Source organism: Athene cunicularia (assembly GCF_003259725.1).
Source record: "Athene cunicularia isolate RWA chromosome 11 unlocalized genomic scaffold, athCun1 chr11_part1, whole genome shotgun sequence".
Taxonomy (NCBI): domain Eukaryota; kingdom Metazoa; phylum Chordata; class Aves; order Strigiformes; family Strigidae; genus Athene; species Athene cunicularia.
In genome coordinates this window covers 3,064,355-3,078,301 of record NW_020799113.1, presented here as the reverse complement: position 1 = coordinate 3,078,301, position 13,947 = coordinate 3,064,355, and positions in this window count along the sequence as shown.

Sequence of the window (13,947 nt, the reverse complement as noted above, 5' to 3'; positions counted from 1 at the left end):
GGAATGACAGTTCTTTAAACCACTACAGTTAACCCACCAGAGCTGTAAATCGCATCTTTACCCACCTCTGAAGCTGGCTGTGCAGTTCTAGTTCATACTGGTGAGTCCAGTAAATGTAATTCATGAATGTAACTTAGCACTGGTATTTTATTTTTATGTAATATAATTAAATTTCAAAGTACTACATTTTTCTTTACTTCCAGGGTTTTTTTATCTCTAAGTTATTGTTTTGTATTACTAAACTTCAACCCAATCCAAATGCCATTCCCCAGAACCACTGTACTCAGCATACACGTGAAGTTCTTTAGATATATTTAATGCCAGAATTATTGGGCTGGATTATGAAGTTATTCCATTTAAAAAATCCATCTTGGGAAAGTGAACATCTAAAAATGAGATGCAAAGCCTAAACTCAAGGCTTTGGGTTATATGTTGATATTCTGCTTCATAGTAAGAATCTATTTATAAGTGCTATGCTATGTTCACCTGGGGAATATTGGAAACACACTCGCAAATTAAAGTCTGAGTCAGAACACTCTCGCTCAAGTAAAAAACAAAAACAACAACCATGACACAGAGCCAGAGTAAAATAGCTCAATTTGTGTCTATGGAGAACATGGTTTTCCTCTAGCTTATACCTTTAAAATCTGGCACATCAAACCCTCAGCTTATGAATGACTCATTTCAGACACAGCCACTAGTTATTTTCATATATGTGGCGTTATACACGGCAGGTGACCACTTCTGATTGCTGCTGCTCTCCTGCTCCACGATGCACTGAACACTGCCCCGTTTGCAGTCCCCTGCTACAGTTGTCATCTTGGTCAACACCAGACATCACAAAATATCTCAAGTTGAACCCATTAGGACCAAGATTGAGGCCTCCAGTGCCAAAACCACACATTTCCACAGATATCACCTTAAGATCTGTAATAAACCCAGCTCCTCAGAGCACCAAAAACAATGGGAGAGTTTGCTAGCACAAGGGATGCAGCCAAACAGGTTTCACATTAAGAAAACCCACCCTGTCCTGAACGTGTGTGGAGGTCAGAGCACCCTCCTGAGAGGTCTTTGTCATCTGGTGGCAGCCGAGGACAACCTGCACTGCCACTGCACCTTCCCGAGAGCCAACTCCTTCTCCACTTCCAGTCGTGCCCGGGGAGATGGACACACACAGCTATCTGTGGGCAACACCAGCAGAACTCCCACACATTGCTCATATCTCACATGAAATAGCGATAAAGTTTTTACGATTACGGTAAGAGACGGTCACTCTGCTGAGTGACAAATCCTCCGCTCAGAAGCTCACTGCAGGATCTGAGGGTGATGCTGTTTGAGACTGACTGATTCCCTGCTTCTTCGGGTGCTTTTCTTGGTATCATATGATCTACCAAAAAATGCAGGCATATGCCTGTAACAGTCAGGGAGTTATAGGATAGAATATTGTTATGGGATATTATATTAAGTCTTAAAATACAAAGCAATACGAAAAGTCATTTCTCAAATAAAAAGATACATGGAAATATTTTCCCTAATGTGTTACCTACTGACTTTAAACACACCTGACCCCTAGTAACAAGAGATGCGTGCATTTGTAACCAGTGACTGCAGCAGTATTATCAGTGTTAGGAACACATAAGCCATATTTTATATGGGGACTATTTGAGCCAACAGTATAGACATAACCACATCTGTGCAGATGTACCATGTTATATGCCCAACTTTCACAACAAACTCAAAATGATCTTCAGAGGGAGACATCCTTTTTTTATGCCCTCACACATAAAAGCACTGATCTCACTGAATATTGAAGACGGGCAGGCAGGACGGGGCAGGCAGGCCCTGCAGGTCAGAGTCAGGCTAGAGCTGGGTTGGAAGCAAGCGCAGATACACAGGGAGACCTATCTCTGCCCAAAACTAGAGAAGACAAAATAGAGTTTGGCTCAGCCAAGGGTTTGAACAGGAAGGCATGATCACACTTTGGGCCAAGAAACCCAAAACTACTGAGCCGAAGGGTAAGTAGAAAGCATGATGAGAAGCCAGGCAGAGGGTGAGGAAGCCAGGGCACATGTACGACAAGCAGGATTTGCAAAAGGGATCAAAGACAGCCAGTGAAGTTAGGGCAGGCTAGTCGAGGAGGAATCAGAAGCAAAACAGAGACTTACAGCTTCAGCCAAGGGACACAGCGAACAGCCAAGAACAACTGGCGTTATTTCCACATCTGACTGCTGGGTGGGGCAAACCACCAAGAGCCCCACGAAGCGCCGCTCAGCGGGGCAGGCTCAGGGGCTCTGTGGAGCCCTGCTGAAGCCCACAGCAGAGGCTGGCGGTCCTGCCCCTGGGCAGAGCTGCTCTGGGATTGCACTGGTGGACTGCGGAGGGGTTCTAGCCATTTTTGGGAACACTGTTCCCAAATTAAATACATCTCCACAAGAGCATGAAGGAAACACTTCAGCGTATCAACACAAGGCATTTTTCCCCACATGGAGTTTCCTGCTGTTTTTTTCATCTGCTGTTATTTTCTTTTTGAATTACACAAGAGCCACTCTTTCTAGTAATTGTTTTATTGCTTATAGTCTGTCAGGGAAGATCTGCTAGTGACCTGCAAAATTTATCCTTAGCAAAAGAAACAACAAATATGTCAGCTGAACCTGTTTTTCTTTCTAATGCTTTTATCATTACCCTTCTTTGGATATGGACTGACTTTCCAGAGAAGGTGATATCATATATACGAAAACAAACAGTAAATAATCTGCTTTTAACTTGCAGATGTGCTTATCAGCCCAGAAGATTGACTATTGCCCACATTATTGATTAGAGAAAACATATCAGTGCACATTGACTCTACGTTGCCAGTGGAACCCTTAAAACTAATGACTTTCAATTACTCAAAGCAGCAGTGGCAGATGTGACAATTGCTTATTCACATATTGATTCCAACAATCGCATGAGTGATGCTGTTTGAATTTATGGAGCACTAAACCATGCCTTTCAATAGCAGATGCACCTTTCGATCACTGCTAGAGTGTGTTTGGTTTTTAATCTCGGTCAATAATGGGGGTGAATTTCACTGTTCCAAGCACCGATTTGCAGACATCTCCAAAGGAATCTCTCTAGGACATTCACCTAACAGCTGACAGCAAAATGAGCAAACCATCAAAGTCCACAGTGGTGTGCAACTTCCTTAACAGGCTGATAATTGCTTATTAGTTGTAAAAGGTTTGCACATCATTAAAATGGTCTGTAAAATCCGCTGATGACAAAAAAAATAGTAGTCTGTAACATTTTACTGGGCACTGAAATGTGAGGATTTTGTGGGTATTAACTACCAGTGCAGCCTCCAAGAGTTTACATTTCTATTCTCACTATCCTTTGCCTGTTTTCTTCAAAGTGTGGAAATAGGTGTAAGCAAATTGACTGAAGCTTTATGTCTTCCGTTAATTTATACAGATCTTTGTATTTGTTATGATCTCAGATTTTTTTTTACTATTGTTTTATTGTGTCATAAAAATATGTTAATGAAAGGGAAGAACTGATCTAATAAAATGATGTTATTGAATATCTCTTGCAGATATTCTAGAGAGGAGTACATAACCTTGGCTATGTGTGCATGTGCACATAAAAACACACATTCACATAAACATTCATACTGTATATAAATGAACTGTATATAAATGAAAACACTAATACTTATTCATTTGCTTTATCCATACCAGGCTTACAGAATAATATGGATAGCTGCCTTATACTTTAATGTTCCAAAAGTTGCTAAACTGCAATTAAACTTGATCTAAAGTTCCACACCCACAACCAATACACACTGGGGTTTGGATCCATGTGATTCTGAGCTTGATATGTCGTCAAGAGAATTGACCCATGCCTGTATGTGTCTCGTTAAGGCTGCCCAGATATGTCATTTCCAATTTTTCATGTTGACTCCTCCATTTTCCTTGCTTAGCTAAAGTGTTCAGTCAACTCCATCCTGCCAAAAAAATTCTAAGCATACAGCTGATCCTGAGTTCTTCTCTTGACCCTTTGTAATGCTTAAAATAGATGCTACAAAATGCTTCAACAACACTAGGATTAAACATTCCTTTTCATAACCTTCTTTAGTGTTTTCGCATTAAATGTTCAATACTTCCAGATGACAATGAATGTCCTTAATGAAATAAATCATGTATTTCTATATGTGTATGTGTGCATTTGTAAATATATCTTACTTTGCACTAACTGTGGGGTATTCACTAATTTGTAACTCTTAGTTACAGGATTAACACTAAATCAGCAACTCCTCTGCGTTTGACCCTGTGCTTTGCACAGCCGAGTCCACACGCTCTCACTGAGTTCTTGCCCAGCTCGTAGGAGACTGAGGAGGTGCTACGGACTCACATATGCCTTCTGGACCCACTGCTGCTTGCTGGGTTTTGCAGAGAATGGAGCAGTTCCAGAGTGCCTCTCAACCTGCCAGAATAGTTAGACCCAAGCACAGTGCACAGGGTAGGAGGAGCAATCTGCCACCGCCATGTGAGGACACGGCTCGAGGTGTGCAAGCCGTATTTAAATGTAGTTATTTCCACGGGTCTCTACTCCGTATGGAGTGTGCAGATGAGAAGGGTGACGAGCATGTCAGCCTTACACCTCCACACACATTATGGAGCTCATAGCTACTCTTGACTAGCAGCTGCTCTTCCAAATATTGCGATTTCAGAAGCTGTTTCTGAGGGCTTTTCCGATGACATTTCAATTTAATACTATATTATCTGCAAACTACAGTTCACAGGCCAAATTCTTCTCTCATTTGTGCTTGCAATATCTGCAGTCCAAGAACAGTGTTACAGATTGTGATAATCACCTTTTAAATTAATCAGGTGTAGCCTGCTAGGCCTAGTTCTTAAGGAGCCTTATGGAAAGGGGATGTCTTTCCACGTGAACATAACCACTCATAATGTCCAGCACAGGAAGCCTCTGCAGAACAGGACCTAAAGGTGCAACGGTGAGTTGCACCAGTCACATCACCTCTGAGGAGGACCTGAGCTTGTGCCACCACTCACAATATCCAGTATTACAGGCCCTCAATGCAGACAAAAGCTCATCTCTGCAAACACGGGCTGGCTCTTCAAGCGACAAACAAACCAGCTGTGGTGGGTTTTCCTAACACATGTTTATGTAATAGCCAAAGCAGTTGTATGCCAAAGGCCTGACCCAGTTAGGTGGAAATGCACTGGCCTAGATGCTGCAAAGCATGGACACACAAGTGCCATTGATGTCAATGGGACTGTACACAAATTTGCCTCCTAAGAGCACTGCTATGTGCTCTACAAAGCTAAACAAGACTGCTCAGCATCTTTCACTGCTTTGACTCCAGCTGAAGTTCAGATAAAAGTGAAAATTTTTTCTTTCACTACAGTCCTCATGTGTTGCCACAGAAGTGTACTTGGGAAATAAAATCCCTTTGGCTTCCTGTGAGAAAATTCCCTCAGCACAATCAGTGCGTACCACACTTTTGCTGTAATATACACAGGATCTCCTACAAACTTCAGAGTAAGAATCAAAAGATAGGAGGAAAAACTACTCCTTCAAAACATTCTGCTGAGGCAATTCATTGTGCTGCTGTATTCAGATTGGAATAGTCATCCCCCCAGTATCTGAATGCCTAATTATTGTTCTTGAAAAGTAAAGCAAGTGTTAACAACATGAGATTTGTCTGCCAGTTCAAACTTTTGCTGGAGGGCACTCAATGCCTTTATCAGAAACAACTGGAAGTATGGTTTCACATCACATATGGGCCCAGAAGGGCTACTTTGTAGATCTCTAAAGAAAACTGAAGGCTTTGGTCGAGATACTTTTAAGTCTGAGAGCATGAAGAGCTCCTTCCCTGCCAGCAAATGCCTTTTTTACAGATAATCAACAGTTTCCTCTACTCCTATTCAGGAGTGGAGTTTGCTTCAGAAAATACATGGCTGTCAAAAGACAGAGCCTACAACTGCCACTACTCCTGCAATGATGCAGTTCTCTGAATTAACACTGAATGATGTGGTAAAGCATCCATAGTGCATCCACAGCCTTCCGCCTGGAGCAGCTAATCCGGTACTTGGTGCTAAGTGCCTCCAGAGACTGCCATTGGTATACGAGCAACTAGTTAACATTAGTTTGGGTATTTTCCACTACACTCCAGTATAGATAAAACCACAATGTGATTTTAAACAGAGTGGGTCTAAACTATAGTACTGAGCAGAATTTTCAAGTAGATATAAACCTTTATTTGACAAAGTTGCCACATGTGTCTTTTGCCACGCTTCATTGTACTTCCCATTTAAAATCCTTTGGATGGGAGAGAAATTTGCGGTAAATTAAGATTTCCAGGTTGGGAAGGGAAAATGTATCATTGAGAAGGAGTGTATTATTATTTTACTTGTAATTTATATGATTCTGATCTAGTTTCTTTGTTTTGTGTTGCAACATGCTCATGTTTCTGGTTAAAAGAGTAGTATGAAGACATTTTTGGCCTTACAGCAGGAGTGCTGTAATTCCCTACACACCATTTACCCTTTTAGGAACAGATCTTCAAAACTCCTTCTATATGGCTTGATATTTATCATCAGAAAAATCCAACTATATCATAGATCTCTACCAAAAAATCGCTGGGCCTGTAGGCAATGGCAGACGCTATTTTCCGCTTAATGTTTTCTTACGCTAATTATAAGTGATATGAAGTTCATGTCACTTAGCTACAGGACAAAATCTCTCAGCAAAACCCTGTGTGATAAATCCAAGTATTTTTTCTGGTAAATATAAATCCAGGTACCAATCTGGAAGAAAGTCAGCTGTAAGTAACACAGCACTGGATACCTCATTCTTAGCAATTCAGTAAAGGAGAAAATGCCAAAGAAAGTCATCAGCAAAAAAATCTCGGTTCCTGATTCTCATTTACAACAAAAGCACCTTTGAACTTACGATACTGTAAAAGAATATTGAGTTGGGCATAAACATAATGTAATATGCTATTCCTCCAAGGCCGCATCCCTGCCAGCATGGTATAAAGGTGACTGGGCATTCAAATCTCTTTCCTTATAACATTATGTCATGTTATATTCCATTTCAAAATAATGTTTAAACATAACATAACTGATTTGCCCTGAACTTCTAATTTGCAGCCCATTGTCCTTGTCCTCCAACAGCAACAAAAAACCACTGTCAGCATCCCACTCCTAGATAGAATATAATCATGTTAGGCAAGTGAAGAAGTCAATGACAGTCTGACCCACAACCTGTACTTGCTTGAGAGTTGACTTCTTTTGTCTACATGTATGAATAGGGATCACTCTCATCAGTGCTGGCTGAGGAATGTGAAGTCATTAGCATCTACAGCCTGCATGGGTTTATTTCAATGATAAAAATAAATTTCTTTTTGAGCTATGAACAACTCAATCTGCACTTTGAATTACATTCTCAGCTGGTGTGTATCCGCATAGTTACACAGATCCTCTCAGTCAGTCTCCCGCCCTTTGTGCCACAGTTTCAGCTCTCGGAGACTCCTCCAGGCATTGCTCTGTTCGTGGTATCTGAAGGACCTCATACAGAGTGCCAGAAAGAAAATGAAAAAGCTCGAGAAAGCATGCATCTTTCTAATAAATGATTCCTTTTCATTGCAAATTCCACAAAGGCTTGTTTATAGTTTGTCATCACAGAACTATACATCTCCTGACTTCTGTATCAGTTTGCCAGATGCTCTACATTTCATGAATGAAACCAGTATTTCTGTGCAGGCCACCATCCCATTTATGGTCCTTAGAAGGGCCTAGGTATCTTTCTGAAAACAGCTTTCAACACTCCAGGCTTTTCTAGAGTAAATCAGATCAAAGGGGCCAAGCACTTTTGAGTTTTAACATTCACCATTTCATCAAGACACAATTCATAAATGCAAGTATTTATGAATGAAAATTTATTTACATAAATATTAAAATTGAGGGGGGTGTGGTGTGGTGTGTCAACATTTCAGTTTTCCAGCTAGCACTATTTCCCAATCTTGCTTTCTTCCCTGATCATCACACAGCCTAGTCTTCTCATACACAGAGATGATGTAAGGAGCTTCTTCATCATCATCATCATCACTGAGAACGAGCTACTGACATATACTCACTAACAACTGAAGATTCAGGTGCCTGACAAAATTGGCAGGAAGCTCCAGTGACTTGTCCTAATGGGATATGAGAATTTATAACACCCCACAAACTAACCCACCCCTCCCATTCCCCAGAGGTTACTGCCACTGTATCCACGTCAGCAGAAGCAAATAGCAACTTTCTAGGGACCAACTACCAAAATTAGTAACTTGCTATACTGGTCTTAACCAAAGTCAGCAGTAAGTAAGTTACGTTTTAGTCACTCTTACTAGCACAGTTGGATGGAGCTTCTCAGGAGCATTTTGGGGTCAGCAGAATTAAATCTCAGGCAGAATTGGTGCAGGGCACTTAAACCAGCACTCACAACTCTATAAACAGAACCACTAAATCTTCAACAGCAGTGAACACGTCAGTCCCTCTTTTGTGTCTCAGTGAAAAGACAGCCAGCAGTGACAGCACAACAATGGCTATTTTGTCCTCTTCTTTTCAGCCACCATTTCCCCTAATCCTCAGCCTGGCCTGTTGATTCAGCCATGACTCAATGCAAAAGACCCTCCTGAACACGAGCACCACCTCCTGCGAGACATGAGCTTTCCTGGTAGGTCCCATTCAATTCTCCGTCACACAACTGTACTTTTGCTACAGATGGAGATTCTCAATCATGTTCACTCTGATTTCTTAATGCTTCAGATGTCGGAGCAATGTTAAGTAATATTAATTCTGTTTATGCAACCTCTAATGCAATTCAGTTTCACAGTACATCATGTGTCATTCGAGCCTGTAATTTTGCAGCCTCTCCAGACTAAATCTGACCTTAACTGGTTTAACACAACCAGCTCTGAACCAAACCAAATATTGACTTTGAGGTTGAATATGTGGTTGAGGGATCTTTTTTTTTTTCCCTAATTGAGGCCAGAATTAAACCAGTGATACTCAGTTAGAAGGTCATTCTAAATGGTAGAACTGAGATGGAGATTTTCTTCTTTCATTCTGATATATGAAATGGAGATGGAAAAATTCCTGAAATGTTTTGGCTTTGGCAGTATATCTAATTTGTCCTCAGATGAGCCTGCATGAATAATTGAAACTATAGCAGCAATATTGCTATTGAGGCTAATATTATACTTGCCTTCAAGATGGTCTGCAATAACTGGAGTAAGAGTATGAATTCAGCTTAGTGAATTATACAGACCGAATTATATATATGCAAGCTATCACAGGATCAGAAATCTTCACTTACTGTGATATTTGCTATTGCAAACATCAGTATTTCTGAAGTAATCTATCCAAACCCACATACTTTTGAATGTTAAAGAAAAAAGTGTGTCATGGTCTTTCTCCTTGTCCCTCTATCTGGACAACACTGTGCAAACACAGCAAGAGTTCCATCAACTTTGGTAACATCAATACATCATCCTTGACTCATGTATTCAGTGCAATGTTCATTACAGTTCATTCCAATTTATTGAAAGATCCTCTAAATAAAAGAATGTGCAGTTGACTTCAGCCAGGCCTGAATCAGACACTACAATTTCTGAATTACTTTATTAACCACAGTCTACTAAATCAATAATATCTGGATCAAAACCATCTCTCTTTCAGCCTTGTAATTACAGAATAAGATTCTTCATTGTACTATTATTGTGGATTAAATTGATTCCACATACTTCTAGTGAATGGTATTTTCAAGGCCCCCATCTGCTCCATTTTCCTTGTCATGTTCTCCTGTCAGCTAAATTGTCAACCTTTCACTCCTTACTTGGGCAACTTCTGAAAATGTGGGCTCATCAATTCAAGTGCATAACCAAGGCAGACATCTCCTATTGTAACTTAAATGACCACAACACATCAGTAGCGCAACAATGTTGAGAAGAGATTTTGGTAAAAGAAGAAGTCAGACAAGAAAGTAACATACCTTTTCTGACCCATAATCAAATGTATTTGTTCATAGTCAAAAAATAAAAAAACCTCTGACAGGGAAAAAAAAAAAAAAAAAAAAAAAAGTTTAACTTGCTTGCCAAGATATGCTGGGTTTTGTGAAGCTATTGTGCTTATTCTTGTTGTTCAATAAGAAATAATTAGTTGCCATGGTAACTGCCACATCATGTCATGCTTATGTTGTTTCTGGGATAAAGAGTACCTTCTTCAAAAAAAAAAAAAGTCATCACTTTGTGGTAAAATGCTTTTGCTTTTTGTCATATCTATGAAAAACAGTTTCACTCTATTTTAAACTTCCTGTATGGAGATGACACCATAAAGTCAGACAATGTTGTTTTCCCTTTCCATAGTGGAACAAACCATCTGTATCTTCAGCAAGGAATTAAGCAATGGTCATGATAGCAGAGGACACAAAATATTTGCAGTATCTTTCGGGGTATTGAAGGTGCAGATTTTTATTGCAATCAAAATAATAAAACAATTGTCTCAACACACACCTTAGTAATGCATTTCATAGAATAAGGTGGTGTATTGATTGAACTTGTACTAAGTGATATGAAAGGGGAAGTATTATGTTTTGAAGAAAGCAGTAACAGATTGTGCACAGATTTATGGCTGCTCTAGAGCACACAAAAGCTTCATTAGCAGTGCAGGTGAAAATAAGCAAAAAGACCTGACTGTGGCTGGTCCAGCAACACTGTAAAATGCACCATTCCTGCATCTCCCCCATCTCACCATGCCAGGACAGGCTGATGTCTTCCAAGGTCATCCCGGACCTTGCAAACTCACCCTGAGGGTTAGTGGCTTGGAGTAAAGCAGATCATAGCTCACACTTCCCAGCAGTAACTACCTTCCTTATCGCCTTCTCTTCCCGCTAAGTCAGTGGTATTTATTCAAGCATAGGTAGAAGAGCCAAAAAATGTAATTTTCCCTTCCCAGAAGCCTACCTCTTTGTGACTACCCCACCATCCCGCTTTTCCTACACTTAAGGTTACCTAAGCAGATTCTATGCAAGGTAAGATTTTGACTTTACTTTTCACAATGTCTTTTTTAAAAGACTTCCTAAGAAATAAGTAATAAATGTGTTCTTTCAAAGAGACATTATGGTCTAATCCAATTCTGTATTCTACTATCAACAGACAGGATATTTGTTTATTACTTTAGCATTCAAAGCCCAGATTTCAAAATACATGATGTGTGTGTATCCCCTCAGTGCAAGCATGGTTTGTGCATCCAAGTTTGGGATATCCAGTAACTCAGACATGCACAGGCAAATAGAGTAGCTGGATGCCACTATGTCTAAGTCATTCTGGTCATCTTTCAAGGTGCTCATACAATGTGAGCTCACACAGAATGAGCTTTACAAACTTTATTTTTGTCATTTGACTAGTTAAGGTTTATAAAAAATATTTATTTCTTTATAAAAAGAAAATGTGGTATTCATTGAACAACTTAACTAAATTTTACAAACAGTTAAACCCACAGCAATGCTGCCTAAAAGTTGATATTCAGCAGACAGGCTATTACAAATGAGGACAGGGGGGGGAAAAATAACAAGAAAAATTCTTACAAAGGCAGAACACAATCAATAAATGGCACGTGTCTTTCCAGACTTGTAATGAATTAATGTATCTTTAACAATAATTTGATTCAAGGTGCAGTGAAACACACCTTATCTAGGTCAAGAACCTGAGGAACTGCATCTTCATTCCATCACTGTGCTTAACACCCTGTGCTGGTTTTGGCTGGGGTAGAGTTTATTATTTTCGTAGTACGGGGCTATGTTTTGGATTTGTGCTGAAAACACTGTTGATAATTCAGGGATGTTTCAGTCACTGCTGAGCAGCACTTACACAGAGTCGGAGCCTTTTCTGCTCCTCACCCCACCCCAGCAGCGAGGAGGCCGGGGGCGCACAAGAAGGCGGGAGGGGACACAGCCAGGACAGGTGACCCCAGCTGCCCCCAGGGGTGTCCCAGCCCCCAGGGCGTCCTGCTCAGCACAGACAGCTGGGGGAAGGAGGGGAAGGGGGGACGGTCAGAGCGATGGCGTTTGTCTGCCCAAGTCACCCTAACACGGGACGGAGCCCTGCTGTCCTGGGGATGGCTGAGCACTGCCTGCCATGGGAAGTGCTGAATGAAGTCCTTGTTCTGCTTTGGTTGCATGCATGGCTTTTGCTTTACCTATTAAACTGTCTTTATCCCAACCCACGAGTTTTCTCACTTTTACCCTTCCAACTTACTCCCCCATCCCAGTGGGGGGTGAGCGAGTGGCGGGGCAGAGTTGCCAGCTGGGGTTAAACCATGACACACCTGTTTCTAGAAGTGACAAATACAGAGACACTAAATACAGCAAGTACCAAAGCTAAGCACCTGAGAGGTGAACATAAGCCACAAGCTTATTTGTATGCATATAAAAGGCTACATTAAAATAATGCTATTTCTGTTCTATTTCAGACTTTCCAAATGTCACATTTACAGCTGCATATGCGATCTTAATTTGTCTCCCTTGTGCATCCAGCCTGCACATTGTGGCAGGCAGGCTGTCAGAGACAAAATGTGACCATGTCGTCCAAGATCACAATGCCTACATGCATGGAAATGACTGGAGATTCACCGTAATTCTGAAGGTAAAGTGTGGACTTTACGATCTCCCATACATTAATTACTAGATTGAATTTTTAAACACTCAGATTTGTGGTGCATGCAACTTCTAACATGCTCTCTCTGAGATGAGTGAATACCAGGAGGAGGATTGATTCCTTGCTACTTAAAACAGGTTCCCATCACTAGGGAACAGGGCAAAAAAATAAAAGATCAGCTCACAACAGGAGAAGGCTACTATCTTCCAAAGATGGTACTGCGTTTTTAGCACCATGTCCTGGGTTCATACACTCCTCCAAAAGTTGGGTTACAGAACAAGACCAGATCTTGAGTAAGATGAAGATGGGATGCTAGAGGGGAGGATCGTGCCACCTTGCTCTCCCCAGACCTCCCAGGACTCCTCAGGACACCGCTCTGCTGATCCTGGCGCTGCTGGCAGAATGTGCTGGGCTCTGCAGAGTTCAGGGATTTCAGCAGACTGACTGCATTTCCCCAAGGATCTCCCACAAGACAAGGGAAATTCTTGACATCTCACAGCTTGGTTAAATCTGAAAGGAATGGCACTAGACCAGTAACAGCCAGTTTGTAATCTTGGAGGCTTGGTTTTTAGTTTTGTTCTTGGGTTGTTTTTCCTTGCTAAGTACATAGAGATTGCTGTATGCTGTGGGGATGATAATGCTTCTCAAAGAAATGTTCAGACTTTTTATATTGGATAATATGAGGCAACCTGAGTGCAAGAGGTTGGTTCCACTTCTGTTAAATTACAGCTGGCTTATATATTCATACACAAAGTAAGACCTGCATAGTTATGGGATCTTTTTTTGTAGCAAAAGACTTGATAAAAAAATCTAACAAAGAAAGAAAACAACACCTAAAATGAAAAAAAAAAAAAAAAGAAAAAAAGTTGTCATTACTGTAATTTTGGGGGAGGATTTTCACAAATGTTCCTTTGTTACTTTTAAAATGTATTGACAGAATGTACACTTTTTTTTTCCTTTTCTGAGATGGTTACTTAAATGTTTAATTGCAGTATCATAACATTTTGATCATCCTTATGAGAAAATTTGGAAATTATTACTAACCAGGAGTAACTCCCAAACCAAAACAAAATTTTCAAATAAAAATGGAGCTATTCTAAACACCTTGGAATGAAAATAATCTGGAAACTATAAGAATATTTCCATGTGTCTGCACTTTTTCAGTCATCAGACTAGAAGGGTTTTTTTAATAGCTCTACATTGATTAAAAAAAAAAAAAAAAAAAAAAAATTCTCATGGTTAAGAAT